This window comes from Molossus molossus, unplaced genomic scaffold (genome assembly GCF_014108415.1).
Source record: "Molossus molossus isolate mMolMol1 unplaced genomic scaffold, mMolMol1.p scaffold_m16_p_12, whole genome shotgun sequence".
Taxonomy (NCBI): Eukaryota; Metazoa; Chordata; class Mammalia; order Chiroptera; family Molossidae; genus Molossus; species Molossus molossus.
In genome coordinates, this window is record NW_023425347.1 from 29,357,603 (window position 1) to 29,376,529 (window position 18,927).

The window sequence follows — 18,927 nt, forward strand, 5'->3', positions numbered from 1 at the left end:
GAGTTTAGTTCTACATGTACCTAAATTCAGATAGGTTGCTTTTTTTCAGTTGAGAAAATGTTAAAGCATACGAAAAAAAGAAAATAACATCATAATATAATTTTCAAAAGAGCTAGAAATAGGTCCTTCCCTCTCTCATTTGTAAATGGAGCCGTAACCATGCCAGATGGTTATGATATTCAAAAGGGGACATTTAGAATATAGTCCTTCCTTCTGATTATTTACTGAAGGGTCCCTGAGTGTATTCGTTTGCTAGTAAAAAAAAAAAAAAAAAAAAAAAAAAAAGGTACCACAAACTGAGTAGCTTCATAAGAGAAATTTTTGATTTCACTGTTCTCGAGGCTTAAAGTCTGAGATTAAGGTGTCAGCAGAGTTAGTTCCTTCTGAAATCCCCGAGGAAGAATCTATGCCTCTCCCCTAACTTCTGTGGTTCACTGATAATTCTTGGTATTCCTTGGCTTGTAGAAACATCACCCTGATCTCTGCCTTTGTCTTCACACAGCATCCTCCCTGCGCACATGTGTGTGTGTCTGTGGCCAAATTTCCCCCTTTTATAAGAACGTCATATTGGATTAGTCATAATGGATTGAGGAGGTCCACCCAATGACCTCATTGTAACTTAACAAATTACATCGGCAACAACCCTATTTCTAGATAAGGTCACATTCTGAGGTACTGGGGGTTAGGAGATCAGCATATGAACTTGGGGAGGGGCACAGTTCAAGCCATAGCACCAAGTAACACTTCCCTTATCCAGAATTACATTGCTTCCTGAGGGAAAGTGTCTGTAGTGTCGATAAGGCACAGCTAATGGGGTGCATCACCTCGTTCCCTGATGCGTAAAGTGGATAAATGCTGGCATGATGGGATACCTGAACATTTTTTAGGGCATTATCATCCTCTGAAGGAAGAGAGAGCTGAAATTTGGTTAACTAAGAATGACAATTTCTATAGGCAGACAATACATCAATGAGAATAAGCTCAGATTCCCTCTCCCCTCTCCTCTCTCTTGTGCCATCCAAGGGTATATTCATCCAGTAGTGTCTCTGAAGCACGTACTAGTGCCTGGCAGGGTGCTGGGAGCTGAGCAGAGCTGGACAGAACGTCCTCCTGCCCTTTAGGCAGAGAAGAGACAGGTGTGCATAACCGTGTTGACGTGGTAAGTGCTAAAGTGGAGATATGAGTGAGGCAGAAGAGACAACCCCTAACTCAGCCTGGAGATGCCGAGGGGGGCTTCCTGTGTGAAGGGACACGAGAGCATGCAGACACATCTCCTGGTTCAGAGACTGCCAGAGAGTAATCAAGGAAGGCAAGGGCAGCAGGAGATGAGGAGGGGGAGAAGGGTGTCCCAGGGGGTGCCACGGTCAAAGCCAGAAAGACCCAGGCAGCCTTCTGGTGGCTCAGGATGGAGACACAGGAGTTGGAGTCGGACCTCAGGTGCAGACAAACCTCTGGAGCATTTCAATTTTCAGCCTGAGGATTTGGGACTTCTTTACCCTACAGGAAGCCCTGGAGGATTTAGGGGAGCCACTCGTTTCGACTGCCTTTTCAGGAAGACCTTGGTGACAGAGAATGAGTTAAGGGGGAGAGGTTAAAGAGAGGATGATATGCAAGAAAAGTTTTGTAGGTGAGAAAAAAAGAACCATAAACTACAGCTGTGGCAACAGGACTAGAAAGCATAGGAAATATGTATTTTCCCCTGTTTGCACACATTCATTCGATTTAATTAAAATGTTATATGTTTCAGATTATAAGTTAATGCATACTCAGTGTAAAAAAAAATGTTTATGTGTGTGTAATACAGTTTAAATGGCACTTAATTCCACTCCAGGAATAAGCATTATTTATTTTTGCGGGTATCCTGTTAGGTTCTTTTCAAAATCATATATATAGTCACTTACTCAAACTGTTTAGTAACCTGCCTTTTCCATTTCATGTGTCATATTCCCTATTCCATTAAGTCACTTTGTAAAAGTTAATTTCTAACTGATGTGCCACATTTTCTGCCAATCTAGGAGACAGCTTTGACAACTGTTAAAGAACTATACACAGTAGGAGGAGGCCGTTGCTTAGCTGATGGGGTGAGAGGGAAAGGAAGAAAGCCAGGCCACCCCAACTTCTGAGCTGAAGTTTTTCTCCCTCCGGTTGTCGTCTTGTTTAGGCCCAAACTGGAGGACACGTTACATGAAAAGGATACGTGAGTGTACGTTCATTTTAGTTTCAACAGTGGTGAAAATAATCACAGTTCAGGGCATGCAGACACATCTCCTGGTTCAGAAACTGCCAGAGCATTCATTAGCGCGCATAACGTGGCCTGCAGTGAAATCCTCAAAGGATGTGGTAGATAAAGCAAATATACTCCTAAACACAGCTGCAGCCGCCCAGATCCCAGCCGCTCCAGATGAGCCATCTCAGGGAGAAGCAAGTAGAGACAGCCTTCTCTGCCAGGAGGGAAAACCTCGCCGGCTGTGTGGCCCTGGCCGGGCCTCTGCACCTGTCATTCACCTGACATCTTCTCCACATCCTGGGGGTGTGTGTTTGGCTAGTGTTCGTGCCGTCTGTTGGTCTTTCCACAGGGCGGAGGAGGGGAAGAAGTGGTTCTTTCCAAGAGGAGCATCCGTACCTGTGAGGCACAAGTCCAACTGAAATGATTAATAAAGCTTATTCATTTCTCAAAAATGAAAGAGGAGGTATTGGGAAATAAACTGACTAATTAATCAGGCTCCTCATGTTTGCTTCAGTTTGGTTTCCATTGTCTAATGCAACTTCTACATGCCTGAGCTTCTTTAGAAAAGGTTTCTGGTTGAAATACAACTTATGTCTTTTGATGGATTGGGAACTGAAAGATGTTCTCTCTTTCATCACATGGATGGAACATAATATATTTTAGTCACTCTCTTCTTTTGTTCATGAACCAACCGTCAGAACAAAATATAAATAGTCACTGGCACCTGAGGTAGCAGTTCAGAAGGAAAGTCCTCCCTCCCTCCCTCCCCCTCCCTCTTCCTTCCCTCCCTCCTCCCCTCCCTCCTTCCTTCTCTCCCTCCCTCCCTCCTCCCCTCCCTCTTTTCCTCCCTTCCTTCCTTCCATTCTTTCCTCCTTCCCTTTCCTTTTTTCTGAAGTGTATGGACTGTTTCTGTTCTTACTTTTTCTTTTCATTTGTCTTTAAGGAAGCCATGGGTTTAGACTATATCTTTACGTGGGGCCAATATGCAGGGACTACTTACTGCTCTAATAGCATTTATTCTGCCAAAGAGAAAATAGGGGATGTGCCTGTGTTGAAATGCTCTTCGTTTACAGTCCACTGAAAGTCATCCCTGCCACCACCAGGCACACACTGACCTGCTCCGACTTTGTGCCTGGCACTGTGCTGGGCACTGGGGAAGCAGGGTCTCACAGTGGAGGTGGGAGCTGATGTCAACAGGACGTGGTGTGTGCTCTAATGAAGCCAGACACAGAGCACAGAGGAGAGCCTAATTCAAGGGGTGTCGAGGTTGGCTCCATAGAGAAGATGCACAGGGTTTCGAGGGCGCAGCAAGGGAGTGGGGTTCTAAGAGAAGGTGGAACGTTTGAAGAACAGGAAGCATCTCCATGTGCCAGGAGCAAAGATGAGAGGTAACCATACTACCAGGGACCCCCCGCCCTGGAGGCAGTGGAGAGCCACTGATGAATTATAAAGATTTCCAGAAAGGAAAGAATGTCAAATTCGCAGTCAGTAAAGTATTTCTTGCACCAGTGGTCACTGCCCCACTACACGTGAGTGTCACCGTGTTAAGTCTGATGGAGAACCCTACCTTACAGTTCTTATAATGGAAATGCAAGGTATCTCAGGGTTTATAACCGTGGGTTGAAAAAAGACAAAGGGCATTGTATAGGTCTTATTGCCTTACTGTTTCTATGAAGGTAAAGCATACATTTTGGGGGGGGGAGGGAAAGACCCTCAAATGGTGCTCACTGTTACCAACATTGCTTTTAATCTCCCTTCTTTTATCATGAAAGACATGTTGCTTCTGGTTCAAACTTGGGCCAATTGACAACGCTTTTCATGTCTGTTGACCCAATAATCAGCCGTCGCACTCTGACTTAGAGGGGATCAGTTAAAAACAGCTCTTGGCGCGTCTGAACGGCAGCCCCCCACCATGTGTCTGGGCTTGCTGCTGCCCGAGACGCTGCCATCTGCACCCAGGGAGGCACCGAGGGTCTCAGCCTGTTCCAGCACTCATGGAAAACATGCTCGTGTCAAATGTGGGCAGACTGCAAACTCAGTTACAAGGTTTAGCGAGAGCAGCCAAGTGAAATAAACCGAAGGACTTCTCGGCAAGACTGGCCTGGTGTCCCATTTTGGAGAACGGCACCGGGGTCACGGAGGGAAGGAGATGGAGCACTTCTCTGTGCTTATCTCAGCAGATTGGCCTTGAACACTCTAATTTCCTCTAGCGGAGAATTAATTTTGGAACTATCGTTTTACATTTAAACATCTTTGGAGCTCTTTGTTTTGACAACTTTTGTCATTGGCATAACAGGCTCCTAACCCCCCCCACACACACACACACACTACCCCCCACCACACTGTATTAAGTAACCGACAGAATTAATGTTTGTGCCCCTCCCCCTTCTGTTTGAAGCTTAATCCCCAGCGTGATGGTGTCCAGAGGTGGGGCCTTTGGGGGGTGATTAGGTCATCAGGGTGGAGTCCTCATAACGGGATTAACGCTCCTACTGAAGAGACCCCAGAGAGCTCTCGTCCTTTGAGCCATGTGAGGACACCACGAGGTGTCTGTGAACCAGGAAGAGGGCTCCACCAGGCACCGAACCTGCTGGTGCCTCATCTTGGACTGTCCAGGCTCCAGACCGAGGAATACGTTTCTGTTTTTTTTAAGCACTCAGAGGTATTTTCCTTACCGTGACCAAAGCTGACTGGGACAAGAACACTTCCTTTCACACTCCTACATTCCTCTCCATCCCCCACAGCCCTCTTCCTCCTGCCATGTTCACCCAGACAAGACATCGATGTGTGAACAAATGCTCGCAGCTCAGTCACGCCCGCCTCTCGAAGTGTGTCTTTCTGGGCAGAAGAATGCTCATCGTTTAGCTCATACCACAGTTCCCTCGTCATTGTCATAATTTTGGTGGGCTTACTCTTTCGGCCCGATCGCCACTGTTTCCCAGGAGAATCCCTAAATCTGATGCCCCCAGGAGCTCCAGTCTGAGCCCTGTAAAACCAACATGTAGGGAGAAAGGGTTTGGGTTTAGTTATTCATTCCCCATCTCTAGAAATATAGTAACTTACCAAGTGAGGTGGGTGATTTCCTTCTCTAGAAGCCTCCACGCTAAACTATGCAATATTCTAAGTATGGCCCTGTCCTGTTTAGGTCAGCGGTTAGAGCATCGGCTTGCAGACTGAAGGGTCATGGGTTCAATTCCTGTCAAAGGCATGCATGTACCTGGGTTGAAGGTTCAATCCCTGGCCTTGTTCAGGGTCATGTGGGAGGCAACCAATCAATATGTCTCTCTCACATTGATGTCTGTCTCTCTCTCTCTGCCTCTCTCTCTCTAAAAATAAAAAATCAATGAAAAAGTATCCTCCGATGAGGATTAACAACAACAAAATTCCATATATCAAAATGTATGCAGTGAACATGGTATTCAATGAGTTGCATAGAAAATAGGACCTAAAATGGGGCTAGATTAACAAGGAGGCACTTACATGCTTAGGGCACCAGCAGAAATCAGAAGAGCACGGCTTTGATGGACTCCTCCCGAATTTTATCCTCAGAGTAAAGGAAAAACCATTCTGCGTCTCGTGGCTTAGTATTCCTTTTGTTTGGCTTCCCCGTGGGAGGGGGCACCGTACTATTTCACTGCTTGGAGATTTGGCCTAAGTGCTGAAAGGCAGGTAGAGAAGGGGCAGGAAACAGGCTCACCTTGGTCCTGTGCTAGGTCATTCCCAGGGTGATGTCATATCAATATGAGTCAGAGTCTTAGTTCTGATAGGGCAGGTGTGTCTACCGTGGAAGTTCTGATAGGGCAGGTGTGTCTACCGTGGAAGTTCTGATAGGGCAGGTGTGTCTACCGTGGAATTCTCACTGCAGACGGGGGAGCGAGCTGCGCGGGCAGGTATCTCAGACGGATCGCCTCCACGCTGCTGGCCTAGGGACCTGCGCCGGCTCCTGTGGTCGTCACTGTCTGCTTGGGATGATGGAAATTGAATTGATAAAATTAAATTAAATTAAAAATTCGCTTTGTTACCCTGACTGGTTTGGCTCAGCAGTTGGAGCGTCCACCCGCGGACCAATGAGTCTCGGGTTCGATTCCGAATAAGGGCACGAACCTTGGTTGTGATTCATCCCCAGCCCTGGTCGGGGTTGTGCGGGTGGCAACAAATTGATGTGTCCCTCTCACATCAATCTTTCTCTCTCTCTCTCTCTCTCTCTATATATATATATATATATATATAGATATATATATTTAGATAGATAGATAGATAGATAGATATCTCCCTCCCACTCTATCCGAAAATAAATGGAAAAATATATCCTCAGGTGAGGATTAAAAAAAAATTTCACTTTGTTAGTCACAATGGCCACATTTCAAGTGTGAAATAACCACATGTCTCTCGTGGCTAATGTATTGGACAGCATAGATATTGACCATTCCCATTATCATAGAAAGTTCCGGTGGGCAGTGCAGGGTTAGACGATCACTGTTTTGACCTATGCAGAGTGGTCTACCCACTGCCCGGACGCGGGGCTTCTCAGGCTGGGCACCTGATGCTGACCGGGCCCTCCTCTGCTGTGGGCCTGCCCTGTGCACTGCAGGGCATTTAGAAGCATCTCAGCCCTCTACCCCCTATGTGCTACTAACACCCCCCCACACACACCCCCAGTGTCTCCTAGGGGACAACACTGCTCCCAGTTGAGAATCACTGCACTGAAGTCCGCTGATGCTTTAGGGGTTGGAGAGGGTGTCTGTCTGCGGGCTAGTGGGCTCGATGGGTTCAGGGAGTTGTGAGCCCTTAGAGGGTGGGGATGCTGCAGCCGGCAGGCCGTACATATTTCAAGTGTTCTTGAAGCATTACAGATGAGAAGAATTTTAGAATGACATTTATAGCCAAGAAAGATTCTTCGCCTGGTCTTGGGAATTCCCTTGATGCTAAATTGTCATGTGTGTTGAAGCCCTAAAGAACGGCAGGGAGGAGACTATAAAGCCGCAGGAAAGCGGAGAAAAGGCCCAAGGGACAGATTATGGGGTGAATGAACTTATTCCAGCAAAGGTGAAGGGGTTGCCCCCGGCTCCACTCGGAGATTTCCAGCCTGGTGTGCTAAGCTGCCTGTCCCCAAAGTGGCCACTTGTGCTCTGAATGGCCATTGCTGCTTCATCAACAGCTTGTCGGCTGTAAATTCTAATCCCAGGCTGGGTCTCTCTTCCCAGGACCAGTGTCATAAAGATGTTTGCCCTTGCACAGGCCTTGGACACGTGCGAGGCCGAATTTGTGTTTCTGTCCTAGGGCCCTCTGGGGAGCTCAGCACATCTCTCTGGGCCAGGCGAGGTTCTCTGGGGTGCGCCCTCCCCCTGACTGCCATGCCTGCGCCTCGCCATGGAATCCTGCAGCAAGACATTGGAGCATGAACCCAGAGATGGGAGGGCTTAACAGTCTTAAACCAGCAAATGTTTTTCATTATTTAAGATTCTAAGGAAATCGAATTCTGAAATATTTATGGCCACAGCCTCCTTTGGGGGTTGTCAGTGACCTCTTTCCTTTTAGGAGGCATCTGACGGAGAGGGAGCTCCTGGCCTGCTCCCCCTGGGCCACTAACTCACAGCAGAACTCAGTGGACCGTTCCATGGGAAGACTGGTGAACAGTTTATTCGCCAGACACTTCTAGCTGGAATGAATGGAACCAAACTCAGGAGAAGTTCAAGTTTACCATAGAAGGCAAAGCAGAGACAGAGGACTGCTTGTTGGCTGCATACTTGCATTTTAGATTTAGCTTAAGTTGTTTTTCTGTTTTGAGAGACAATGTCAATCATCTCATAAGTACATGAAGATGATGATTCGACAATTTTGTCAACATTAAGAGAAAAGAGAAACCGCCCCACAAAAAACATTATATACTTTAGCTTGCAGTGAGGATGAATTGTACCGTGTCTTCTGAGGTGACCCCTTGTCTCTCCTTTTATCCAGGGGCTCTCAGAATTAATGTGTTCCATCAGGAAGCTCTGCTCAATTGTCTGGCATGACAAGAGGTCATCCGGTGTGATTTGAACCTACTTATAGGGTCTAAATAATTATTTACATATAAGGATTAAAAGCCCACTCTTTTATTTAGTGTTTCTGGGCAGAAATGCTCTTAACATTTTGGGTGTGATGACTCTTCATTGTGGGTGCGTCTCTGGCTCACAGCAAGGCATTTGGTGTCCCCAGATTCTGGGCACAAAATGCTAGTGGTGTCTACCTTCCGTCACTGTCACACATGCATTTTCCAACAACACTTGGTGGGTAGCACTGCCCCCACTGGGCACATTGCAAGTTTATTGCTTTAGATATCAGAATGTTAGCTCTACCCATGGATTTAGGCAGCAGACTAGTCCTTTATTTCTTCTGTTAGCTGATTCTGCAGACTTCAGATCTGAGACCCACTGTGATAGATTTGTGGATGGGTTCTGACTGCCCCATTTCTTCCCCTACAGTGAGACCGTATTGGGTGGAAGACAGGAGAAGAGAATGACTGGCTACATAGCCATTCTATTCCTGCTCCCTGTTGACCTCCTAGTACTGTAAATACTCTCTAAGAACTCTCCCAGGTGTGGAGCAAGTGGACTTAAGGTGGGAGGAAATTTGCCCCCAAGGCAACGCATCTTCTTTTCTCTCTGCGGGAGAGGTGCCTTCATATTAGGGGATCTCCTCCTCAACTAACATCCTCATGTAGGTTCCCTCCCCAGACCCATACTAATGGCAAGTAGCTTCAGACTCCTAGCTGACCCTCTCTCATTTTCCATCCTCTCTCTCTGTGTGTGTCTGTACCTTAAGAGTGAAACCACTAAAGTTATCAGGTGACCAGAGAAAGTTAGAACTGGAGATGAGCTAATACATCATTTAATCAAGTGGTTTTCAACCTGCAGGCATATTTGTTGATTGTGAAGATACTGAAGGAGATCCATCAGCTCTTATCATTTTCAAAAATGGCATCAGAACTCTTCAGTTTAGCCCTGGCCGGTTTGGCTCAGCAGTTAGAGCATTGGCCCGCAGACCGGAGAGTCCCGGGTTCGGTTCCCGCTAAAAGCATGTAACTTGGTTGCAGTTTGTCCCCGACCCCAAGGGGTTGTGTGGGTGGCAGCCACTTGATGTGTCTCTCTCCCATCGATGTTTCTCTCTCTCTTCCTCCCTCTCTCCCTCCTGCTCTATCTGAAGATAAAGGCAAAAATGCCCTTGGATGAGGATTAAAAGAAAAAAGAACTCTTCAGTTTGCTTTATTTTTATTTATTTATTTATTTTTATTCTCACTCGAGGACATTTTTCCATTTTTTGTTCAGATAGAGTGGGAAGGAGAGAGAGGAGGAGAGCGAGAAACATTGACGTGAAAGGGACACATCGAGTGGCTGCCACCCGCACGACCAACCAGGGCCGGGGACAAACTGCAACCAAGGTATGTGCCCTTAGGGGGTCTCTCTGGACCGCAGGCCAACGCTAACCGCTGAGCCAAACCAGCCAGGGCCTCTTCAGTTTACTTTAAATAAGACTCATGGGTATATTAAAATAGGAAGGATTTTTTTTTCTTTTTGCCCAAAACTTCATTGACATTATAAAGGGTTCTCAAAATGTTTCCTTCTATCTGATTTCATTTTTCATGTTTTCACAACTTAGTCATCTGCAAAGTTTGGGCGGCAGCAGATGACAGCTCCACATCCAGATCGCCCAAGCTGCGGGCCTTTGGTTCCTAAGAGGGAGAAGACGCAAGACGCAGGATCAACTGGGTCCCAGTCAAGCCTTGACCAAGCCTTGTCCAGCCACCCATGTGTTCCCACGTTCTCAGTGACAAAGGCTGGAGGAGGGCAGGGCAGGAAAGCTGATGAATTTTTGTGATTTTTTTTTTCCTTTTAATGATACCATGCTGGATTGAAAGGAAATACAATGAACACCACCCGTTAGGCTATGAAAGTCCATTATGTCCAGATGACTCAAGTATGGTGTTCGTTTTCTTTGGTAATACTTTGAAATCCTTTGTGAACAATAAAAGTTAAGTATAAGCAAGAAAGTGTTTCTCATAACAAACTAAAATCCCTTTCCCTTGTCTGCCCCATGGGGCCAAAAATACCAGTGTCTTTCATTGGTCTATCAGTACCACCCTCAAGAATTCTTACATGCCGGAAACATACAATGCAATTGTGGTCGGTCCCGTAGCAAGCTATAATCGTGATCTCGGAGGAACTGGGTTTGCAGCTGTGCTGGGTTTCTTCATTGCCTTTACCCTGCACCAGAACTAAATACCTGTGTAACAGATCTCCTGATAACAAAGCTCAGTGACCGTGGGAGAAACTGGCTAAAATGGAAATTGATTCCACACAGAGTTGGGAAATAAAAATGGCTCCTTTTTAATATAAAGAACTTTGCTAAACTATTTACTTAAGAGGCCATTGTACAGACAAGTCTGCCTGTCTAATGAGCACTCTTCCTGCCAAACTGAGGCTTGACTCTGTTCTACTGTTTGGAAGCTGTGTGATCTCAGGCAAGTTACTTAACCTCCCTTGGCCTCGGTTTCCCCAATTGTAAAATGAGGATACCAGTACCCACCTCATACTGAAGAGTGAATACAATAGTGCATGTAAGGCCCTGGCCGGTTTGGCGCAGCGGTTGGAGCGTTGGCCTGCGGTACAGAGAGACCCGGGTTCGGTTCCCGCTAAGGGCACATACCTCAGTTACAGTTTGTCCCCGGCCCTGGTTGGTCGTGCGGGTGGCAGCCACTCGATGTGTCCCTTCACGTCGATGCTTCTCTTTCTCTCTCTTCCTCTCTCTCCCTCCCGCTCTATCTGAACAAAAAATGGAAAAATATCCTCGGGTGAGGATTAAAAAAAAAAAAAATAGTGCATGTAAGGAACTTAGCATTGTGCCTGGTGCACACTAGCTCCATCACTGTTATTTAATCAAATGCTTTGACATCAGTTATGTGCCAAGTGTTGTACAAGGCTGTGGGGCTTCAAATATGAATAAGATAAATATTCTGACTGGAAGTTCTTATAATCTAAGGGCGATAGCAAATATACATGCAAGTACTTATGTGAGGATATTATGTGGCATGGGAAAGACAGACTATTGGCATTTGCACTGAATATTGAAGCATGAATCAAAATTCTCCAGCCCAGCCTGGCCGGTGTGGCTCAGTGGTTGAGCATTGACCCATGCACCAGGAGGTCGCCAGTTTGATTCCTGGTCAGGGCACGTGCCCAGGTTGTGGGCCCGATCCCCAGGGGGGGGGGCATGCAGGAGGCAGCCAATCGATGTTCTCTCTCATCAGTGTTTCTCTCTCTCTCTCCCTCTCCCTTCTCTCTCTAAAAATTAATAAAGAAAAAAAATTATCCAGTCCTGGCCAGTGTGGCTCAGTTGGTTGGAGTGTCATCCCATATACTAAACAGTTTCAGGTTTGAGTCGGTCAAGACAAATAACTAGACTTCAGGTTCAATCCTTGGTCAGGGCAAGTACAGAAGACATCCAATCAATATTCCTTTTCACACCTATGTTTCTCTCTCTCTTTTCCCCTCTCTCTAAACATCAATAAGCATATCCTCAGATGAGGATTAAATAATTCTCCAAGCAGAGATGAAAGGCAGTCCGAGATGTTCAGGTTAAACAGCTGTGTACCTAAGTGAGTGGAAAAAGATACAAGTTTTGTTTTGGTTCCAATCCAGTTCTTACAGAATAGATTATGACTAATCAATTAAGGTAAAACAAAGCCCGGGGTTTGTAACTTTTCTTTTCCGTTCCCCTACCAAAGCAAGCAGAGCCAGGGCCAGCGGCACCAGGATGCTCGTTAGGGAAAGAGCACATTTTCCTGGGGTCCGAACCATCTGGTCTCACTCACTGAGGGCTCGGTCTGTTCCACCAGAACACTGCTTGGTGATAGAGGGGCCCACGATGCACCTTCTCTCCAAAATGCTTTCCAAAGTCCCTTTGACCTGCATGGAAAGATTTTTGTATCAAAAGTTTCAGTATAAACCTCAAAACCCAACATTTCTAGAAGACTCCCTTGGGAATGTCTATAGTGTTAAATTATCTACCCCACCAGTTGATTGCCATCTACCACTGACGCCTCACAAGACCAATGCCCTTGGCACAGACAGACTACAGAACAGGAGAACAGGTGAGTTTGAGTTGAATAAAAGTAGTTGTTTTGAAAATCGCCCCAGGAAAAACTGTAAGGAGTGAGGAGGTGGGACCAGGAAGGTAAAGGACACGCAAGGCAAAGGTGTATCAAGGGTTACTTAGGTCAACCCCACAGGGAACTGAGAGTTCGTTTAGGCCACATCCCAAGGCTGTCCTGAGGGCTAACCAATGGGCACAGGCTCAGCACTGGCCCTAGGAGCATCAGTTCCCAGGTGCCACCTGCTGTCTGTGCACACAGGCTCGCTGGTTCCTATAGCCTGAGTGCGGGTGACGACAAAGAGACACCAGTCTGGCGTTAGGAAGGGACAGGACACATGCAGGCCCAGGGCAAAATGAAACTAGGGGCACCTCTTTCTAAAAACAGAGCTATTACAGCTATCGACAGAACAGCTTTTTCCTTTCTTCCACAGTCTCTCTCTTCCTTTGTCATGGCTTTTTAAAATTTTTTTCTATTTAATGCCACTCTAAGAAAAATTTAAATTTTAAATGGTATATTATGAGCATGAATTTTACCTTCCACCTCTATTGTGTGATGGCTGTTTTAAATGCAAATATAAGAGCAATTTACCTCGCATGCTAATCACCAAAATTACACAATTTGCATATTTTATTCCTACCCTAAGAGTGGGAAAGCTGCGTAAAACGAACTCAGCTGCTTTTATTTAATTTCGTGATATGCATATTTTACTGACAATCTCTACCTTTAGCTCACAGAAGAGTAAGGAGGGATTGAAAGAAAAGGAACTCATGGGTTGCCTTATCTATTGCCCATTTTTAGCACAAGTCAAGCGGTGAGCTAGCACGGTGAAATAACACGAGAAAGCGAGACTGTGCGAGGGTCCTTGGTCGTTCCTGTGTCTTAGAATGCCCCTGCCTTCTGTGTCTGAAGCAAGTTTTGGTGCAAATGTCAAGGGTGCCGTCTCGGGGCTGTTGGCACCTCCCCCCACGCCCACTTCCTTAGTCCTAAACACAACACACTCAGCTTGCATTTGCTTTGATCTCCACTCGGAATCTGAGCCCACGGCGAGCGCCCCCGGAGAATGGGTAGGAGAGAGGGCAGACTCTCGAACTGCCTGTGTCTGCTCAGTTCTTGCGCACACTCGGTTGTCCCATCGGAATTCACTTACACAATTCAACTTCCAAACTCTATGACGAGCAGTAATATAGTGACAGCAGAGTGTTGACCCCAGCATGGGGTTTCTAAGCATGGAGTCCCGTGCAACTGCACAGGTCACACGCCTTGGCACGGGCCCTGCACGCAGGAAGGCAACACGTGTGAAAATGGTGACACGATAGCTGGGGAGCTGGGTCTGCACACAGTGGAGCTCGACAGGACAAGTCCGGGGCAAGCAAAGCATAGCCCCAGAGCAGAAGCCGGGCCAGGAGAGAGCAGTCAGAAGAGACAGGGGATGGAGGGGAGGAAAGGGGCAAGCTGGTTCACCAGGGCCCTGGAACTGGAAGCACCGGAGAGAACTGCCAAAGAAAGCGGGATACTAACAAAGGGTTTTCATAAACCAAAGACCACGTGGATCTGACAGCGACCCCGTAGGGCGGCAAGCCTGCTGACACCGGCCTCCTAGTTCCTTGTTGCTGCTCGTCCCTCCTGGAAACAGCAAGGCTGTTGCCGGGACTGAGACAGCCTCCTCCCTCTCCTGCAGAGAACAGCACCTCTGCGTTTCCGGAGGGCTACAGAAGGCTTTTCCCGATCGTTTCAAACGAGGGGACACTGGCTGCGTCGAGCACACACCTGGGACTGGTGACCTGCCAGCTTGCAGCACTCTGGGTCCCGTTGTTCTCCTGTGAGACTTCACAGCACAGCAGCAGGTGGCTGTCACCCGGGAGGCACCTAACCCCTGGAGGCCTCCTTCCATGGCTCATGGCTCGATCCTCAGTGGTGGCTGAGAGCAGGGTTTCTCAGCCTTGGCACTAGCAACAGTTTGAGCCACATTCTCTGCTGCGGGAAACCGTCCTCTGCGCTGTGGGGTGTTTAGCAGCCTCTCGGACCTCTGCCCACTAGAGAACAGTACTACTCCTCCCCATGTTGTGACAGTCAAAAACATCTCCAGACATTGCCCACTGTCCCTGGGGGTGACATAGTGGCCCTCGGTGAGAATCGGTGACGTGGAGCACGTGGGCCCCGCTGAGGAACATGTGTGTAGAAGGTACCGCTCTCTTGCCCTGGCTGGTTTGACTCAGAGGGTAGAGCATCGGACTGAGGTCCAGAGAGACCCGGGTTCGGTTCCTGCTAAGGGCACGTACCTTGGTTGCAGTTTGTCCCCAGCCCTGGTTGGGTTGTGCAGGTGGCAGCCACTCAATGTGTCCCTTTCATGTCGATGTTTCTCTCTCTCTTCCTCTCTCTCCCTCCCACTCTATCTGAACAAGAAATGAAAAAATGTCCTCAGGTGAGGGTAAAAAAAAAATTTTAAAATAAGAAGGTACCGCTCTCACCATGTGTCCTCACTGGACTTACTTTTTCACTTTTATGTTAGTCTGTGTCTGCTTTTCTGAACATGTCTCTTTTTATCACCACGTCTTCCTTTTGGCACTATATCCCCCACTCCTGGGTATGTCCGTAAGGCCTTAGTGGGTAGTAGAGCCCCTGGTGGGTAAGTCTCCTTGCTCTGTGTCCATTCAAAAGAGTTACACAGCCCTGGCCGGTTTGGCTCAGCGGTTGGAGCGTCCGCCTGTGGACCAGAGAGTCCCAGGTTTGGTTCCCACTAAGAGCACGTACCTTGGTTGCAGTTTGTCCCCGGCCCCGGTTGGGACAGTATGGGTGGCAACCAGTAGATGTGTCTCTCTCACATTTATGTTTCTCTCTCTCTCCCCTCCTCTCTTCCTCCCACTCTACCTGAAGATAAATGCAAAAAAAAAAAAAAAAAGTTACATAAGCCTTTGAAAATTGCTGCAAAATATATATATATCTTGAGGTCTACAAAGATTTTGTTAGCTCACCTTTTCTATATTACAGTACTAGGTTCCAATATGTAGCAAGAACTCAGTTTTTGCCTGTCCTGTATACAGTGATACCTCGGTTCTCGAACGCCTCGGTTTTCGATCAAATGGAGATTTGAGAAACTTTTGTCTCGGAATCCGAACAAATATTTGGAACTCGAACTTCCGAGATGAGCCGAGTTGAGCCGAATGGCGTTCATTCGGCCCAGCGCGCCTTGCTTGCGTCATCAGTGTGAGCGCAGAGAGAGAGTCACGCTTTGTGGAGTCACGCTTTCCTATTGGGTTTCATTGCTTCGGTTCTCGAACAATTCGGTTCTCGACCGTCCTCCTGGAACGAATTATGTTCGAGAACCGAGGTATCACTGTATGTCTTATCTCATTTAATCCTCAAAGAGAAAAAATAATAATCCCTATAAAATAGCGTATCCATTTTTACAAATGGAAAAATGAGACTGGGAGTTAATAAGTAACCTGCCTAGGACCACCCAGGAAGTAAATGGATTGGCTGCCAATCTCAGATCTTTTCCCGCCTACCAATGCTTCTCAACTTGAGTGCATATAGGAATCACCTGGGGGTATTGGTGAACAATGCAGGTTCCCAGGCCTCCCCACAGAGACTCAGTAGGTAAGTCTAGAGCAAGCCTTCAGATTGGGATTTGAAGCAAGTGTTTCCTGTGATTCTGATGCAGGTGGTCTGTGGGTCTCACCTGAGAAACACTGGACTCCATCCTGCTCCGTTACGCCGGGGTTTCTGGTGAGCTGTTGGGGAAGGGGAGGAGGGGAGACAGAGGTAGAGAGAAGGGGGAGAGAGGTAGAGAGAAGGGGGGAGAGGCTGAAAGCTCTCTGGGCTCCCTCTCACAGCCTGCAGGCTCAGCCCGGTGTCTGACTAGCAATACTGGGTGCAAAACTTCGGGCCCCGTTGGATGCCCCCGAACCTTGCCTGCTTCTCTGCGGCCAAGAGCGTTTGAAAGGCCAGAGGGTTCCACCAGCTCAGGCCTCGGGTGCCAGGACCCAGGCCACCATCAGCCAGTAAATCACAAAGCACTTCCATCAGCCCAGTTCAGTTATGGGAATTAGCCCAGTAACATTGCATCTGTCATCCACAGACACTTTCAGAAATTCTTGGCCTCCCTGAGACTTTTCCTGGAATCCTCTGCCCACCCTGGCTAGACCATGAAAAACCCGGATCAACCCAGAAGCTGGACGTCTGCCCCCTTTAGCTTCCAAATAAGCGGGGAAAATAAAGGGTCCACAACATCTTGGTATGATGTTTCCAGTGAAAAATATTAGCAAAACACAGTGAGAATAACATGTAGAGGGTTCTGTTCCCATTAGAATTCGGTGAATAATCCAGATCTCCTGAGGTTTAGATCTAATTTAAGGGAAAATAATGCCTGAGTCAGGTTTGAGTTTCAGACTTGAGTTTCTCTGGGCTCCCTTGAGAGACCAAAGAGAAAACCTGCAAAGAAACACAAAATGCGGCTCATTGTGCCTGCAACTTGTTTGCGAGCAATTGTGTGTCTGTCCTAGAAACCTCACCGGGTTCCGTGCACTTTAACTTCAGTCTCGGGGATGCAACCTCCCCAGCTCTTCACCCACGCGGTGTGTGGTGTGTGGACAACTCAGTGTCTCTGAGTCATGACTTAGGGGTGGTTCTTCTCTATTCAAACCAGAGCTTTTGGTGACTCTGGCTTTCACTTGGTGAGCCCCCCTTTCCCAGAAAAGCCAAACCCTATTCATACTTGTGCCTCTGATCCGATACACCCTTCAGAAGACATGCTGTGGACCCCCCAAGCTGGAACCTGGGAGGACCAATGTTCAGAGAAGACAAGCCCATCATTTGTGGGTTTATACATCTCTTCTGCGCCTGGGAGGCGGGGTGCTGGGAACCGTGTTCATTATCATTATGTCATTGTCATTGTGTGTGTTGTAACCACAGAGCTGGCCGCTCACGTAGACTGCATGTAGCCCAAAGGCATACATTGCAAGAGATCTTCCCATGTGCAGGACTGTCCTCTGTGAAGGAGGAGGAGAGCTGAGGTCTTTCATGAGCATGTTCGGTGCCTTGAATCAGTGAAGGCAGATTAAGGACCGACATCTCTGAGGACGGGCTGGCTCCCTTTCTCTGACAGGGGTCACGGATAGCACCTGACCAGGTCACCTCATAACTAGAAAGATAGTCTCTGCTGCTGGGGCGATGTTTCGTTAGAACACCCACTTCCCCCCAGAAGATGCAGCTGTCACAATGGCCCATTCCCCTTTGCTCTCACCCCATGTTCACTTAGTGACTGCCACACCCAAGGCTTGCCAGGTACCTTCACACCTGGAAGGGGATGTCTTGGACCATATTCTGATTATCAGGAGGGAATGTCTCAACTTAATTTCAGATACTGTCATTCTGTCCTTTTAGGTCATGAGAGTAGGCAACCCAGGTGAGAAAATTTAGGAGAGAAGCACAAATCCATATTTCCTGTTAGAAACACAAAGTCAAGCCCTGGGTGGCATGGCTCAGTGGGTAGAGCGTTGACCCATGCACCATCGGGTCATGGGTTCAATTCCTGGTCAAGAGCAGGTTGCAGGTTCCATCCCTGGCCCCAGTCGGGGGGAGGGGGAGCATGTGGGAAGCAACCAATCAATGTGTCTCTCTTACATCGATGTTTCTCTCTCTCCTTCCCTCCTTTCCACTCTCTCTAAAAATCAATGGAAAAAATATCCTCCGGTAAGGGTTAACGAGAATAAGAAACACAACATCAAACAATTGTCCTGACAATAGAGCAATAAAACTCACGTGTCCACGTGAAGGGAGCACTCCTGTTTTATCCATGGGACCTGGAGCAGCAGGGGGACTGGATGGTCTTCACTGTCAGGTAGGACCAGAGGTGGCACAGCAGTCAATCTGGTGTCGGGTCGTCTGACTGACTCGGAGGAGTGGGTGTTTGGTTGTCACTTCCTTGGGATGACAGAAACCGTGGGCCTCCCACTGTGACGTACACCATGGCCGTGGCCGCCAGGCCTTCCTCTCCAAGGCCAGTCCCTGGGGCCTGGGGTCGATGGATTTCGCAAAATAAAAACTAGGACACCCAGTGACGTTTGAATTTCAGATACACAATGAATAACTCTTAGTATTGTTTTTAGCATGTATTTCTAGTATATAAACTATTTGTTGTTTATCTGGAATTCACATTTCACTCGGTGTCCTGTATTTTAGCCGTCAACACCACCTGGGCCGGTCCCAAGTAAACCCATAGGTGCTTTCTTCAGGCTGTGTCATTGGTCATGCGGAAGAGGAAGCCACTCCTCTGGGAACAGCTCTATCCAAAACAACGGCAATTGAAGGTTACTGTCCTTAGTGCGCGTTTCGAGGTACTGTTTTCTCTCTTCGGACATGGTAAAAACGTACGCGTCTTTTCCATTGTGGAATTGAGAAATAATAGACTTTATCCACAGGGAAGATATTTTCAGTCTTATTCCTATAATGCTTCCCGGAATCTGGGGTTCCTCTCCTCCAGCAAGGGGAAGGTAGTCTGGATGAGGGGGACGTAGCTCGAGATGGCAGAGATTCTAGCTCCGCGGAGACCCTGCCACGTGGGGACCAA

The 18,927-nt window shown here is 47.6% G+C and overlaps 1 protein-coding gene across 3 annotated transcripts in view; it reads left to right on the forward strand.

Annotated features, from left to right (window-relative positions):
• The window catches only part of NEDD9 (neural precursor cell expressed, developmentally down-regulated 9), a 206,089-nt gene that overhangs the window by 51,208 nt on the left and 135,954 nt on the right, over positions 1–18,927 (forward strand). Inside the window, exon 2 of one of the 3 annotated variants that reach the window (XM_036255612.1) lies at positions 18,540–18,727. The exons of 1 other annotated variant lie outside the window; for it this stretch is intronic. The gene's annotated coding sequence lies outside the window, so the exon portion shown is untranslated. The remainder of the gene's footprint in view (positions 1–18,539; positions 18,728–18,927) is intronic. One more of the 3 variants, XM_036255613.1, reaches the window with a different exon arrangement.